The sequence below is a fragment of the Heterocephalus glaber genome, unplaced genomic scaffold (assembly GCF_053883595.1).
Source record: "Heterocephalus glaber isolate CG9 unplaced genomic scaffold, H.glaber_assembly_v1.0 deba00001532, whole genome shotgun sequence".
NCBI classification, from domain to species: Eukaryota; Metazoa; Chordata; class Mammalia; order Rodentia; family Bathyergidae; genus Heterocephalus; species Heterocephalus glaber.
In genome coordinates, this window is record NW_028258330.1 from 16,564,858 (window position 1) to 16,567,521 (window position 2,664).

The 2,664-nt window shown below is 47.2% G+C and overlaps 1 pseudogene; it reads left to right on the top strand.

The window, feature by feature from the left end:
• The first annotated feature begins 1,101 nt into the window (after positions 1 to 1,101).
• LOC147824658 (ferritin light chain-like) lies at positions 1,102 to 1,992 on the top strand (annotated as a pseudogene).
• Positions 1,993 to 2,664: the final 672 nt, after the last annotated feature.

Sequence of the window (2,664 nt, forward strand, 5' to 3'; positions counted from 1 at the left end):
ACTGAATGTCGCTGCTCCTGGCCCAGAGGTAGGGGCTTCTGCACCATCGTCCCACTGCTCCTGGTCCAGAGGAAGGGGATTCCCAGTCACCATCCCTCCTGCTGCTCCCAGCCCAGAGGAAAGGGCTTTTAGGCTACCTTCTGTCCTGCTGCTCCTGGCCCAGAGGAAGGGGCTCCCAGGCCACCATCCCTCCCACCACTCCTGGCCCAGAGGGAGGGCTTCTGAGCCACCATCTCACTGCTCCTGGTCCAGAGGAAGGGGCTTCCCAGCCACGAACGCTCCCGCTGTTTCCAGGCGACAGGAAAGGGCTTTTGGGTCACCAACCCTACCGCTGATCCCCGCCCCTGTCCCACCTCTCCCAGCTCAGAGGAGGTAAGCCATGCAGGTGCTAACAGACCCCCACCCCAGTTGAAATGAGAAAACATGTAAATAAGTCTCAAAACCAGACTTCCAGATCATCTACAGCAACCCCAAAGGGAAATGAGATGGAACACTCTGATACTCAACCACCTGGACCCACTGAACTGGCAACAAAAGGGGATCTGGATAAAATGAAATCAGAAATAATTTCTCAAAAAACAGGAGAAATTGTGCCCCTAGTGCAAGACATGATTAATAAGTCTAGAGAGGAGCTCAGGAACATGATGGAATCCCAACATAAGAAACAAATGGAATCCATAAAACAGATGCAAATAGATTTCCAGGACATAGATTTCAACTCCATTGAAAGTCTACACAGCAGAATGAGCCAATGTGAGGACAGAATTTCAGATATATAAGATAAGATTGCAATTGGTGACCAGGAAAAGAAAAATTGCTCCAAAATTACAAGGGAACATGAGAAATCAATCCAGCAGCTGCTAGAAGATGCAAAGAAGAATAACATAAGACTGATTGGGCTCAATGAAGAAACAGGAGAGAGTGGAGATGACATAAAAAATCTCTTCACAGAAATAATGGCAGAAAACTTCCCAAGCAGGGGAAAAGAGCTTGACATACAGATAAGGGAGGCATATAGGACTCCAAATAGCCTTGATCAAAAAAAATCTACACATAGGCATATAATTGTTAAAATTCCAGAAACAGAGCGGTGCGTCTGGAGGTCCCATGGCTCTGTCTCTTGCTTCAACAGTGTTTGGACGGAACAGACCCAGGGACTCCCTCTTTTTCATCCTCCATCCACCTTCCAGTTACAGATTTCAGAACCATCATCTCACCCATCTCCTGCTTCCAGGACCAGCCAACACCGTTCTTTTGTGGGTAGCTCCTTATTGCTAACTAGCCATGACTTCTCACATTCGTCAGAATTATTCCACCGAGGTGGAGGCTGCCATCAACGGCCTGGTGAATCTGTACCTGTGGGCCTCCTACACCTACCTCTCTCTGGGCTACTACTTCAACCATGACGATGTGGCTCTGGCAGGCGTGGGCCATTTCTTCCACCAGCTGGCCAAGGAGAAACGCAAGGGTGCTGAGCATCTCCTGAAAATGCAAAACCAGCACGGAGGCAGAGTGCTCTTCCAAGACGTGCAGGAACTTTCTGAAGATGAGTAGGGTAAAACCCTGGACGCCATGGAAGCTGCCCTGGCCCTGGAGAAGAATCTGAAACAAGCTCTTTTGGATCTTCATGCCTTGGTCTCTGCCAAGACAGACCCCCATCTCTGTGATTTCCTGGTGAACCACTTCCTGGATGAGGAGGGGAAGATCATCAAGAAGATAGGCGAACACCTCACTAATGTCCGCAGGCTGGCCGGCCCCCAGGCTGGGCTGGGCAAGTACCTGTTTGAAAGGCTCACCCTCAAACATGACTAGGAGGCCCCAGAGCCTTGTGGCCCTTGAGGGGCTCCTGCTCACTTGGCCTCAGGGCTTTGGCCTAACCCTCTCCCTCCAGCCAGTAGGCACCTTTGTAGGCAGCTTTTTCACCTCTCTGGAGCCCCCTTCCAAGTCTTGGACCAAAAGAAAATAAAGCCTTTTGCAGCAAAAAAACAAACAAAAAAAGATTCCAGAAACACAACAGAAGAACAAAGTTCTCCAAGCAGTCAGAGAAAAGAAACAAATCACATACAAAGGAAAGCCCATCAGAATCACAGCAGACTTCTCAACACAAACCATCAAGGCAAGAAGAGCTTGGAGTGACATATTCCAAGCCCTAAAAGAAAACAGCCTCCAACCCAGATTGATGTACCCTACAAAACTATCTTTCAAAATGGATGGAGAAATAAGATACTTTCGTGACAAAGAGCACCTTAGGAACTTAATGAATACCAAACCAGCACTCCAAAGAATTTTACACAATAGCCTAGGAACAGACATTGAGGATCACAACCCCAGGAAGCAAAGCAGAATGAACCCATCTGGTATGACAAGAAATTAAATGTAAAGGGGGAGAACCCAACAAAAGGAAAAAGTCATGGCAATGACAAGTCAATACATTTCAGTTATAATCATCAATGGTACTGGTCTCAATTCACCAATCAAAAGAAATAGACTGGCAGAATGGGTCAAGAAGCAAAATCCAACAATATGCTGCATACAAGAACCACAATTACTTCAAAAGGAAACTCATAGACTGAAAGTTAAAGGGTGCAAAACAATACTCCATGCGACAGGAACCTGAAAAAAAGCAGGAGTAGCTATCCTCTTGGCAGATCAAGTAGATTTCAA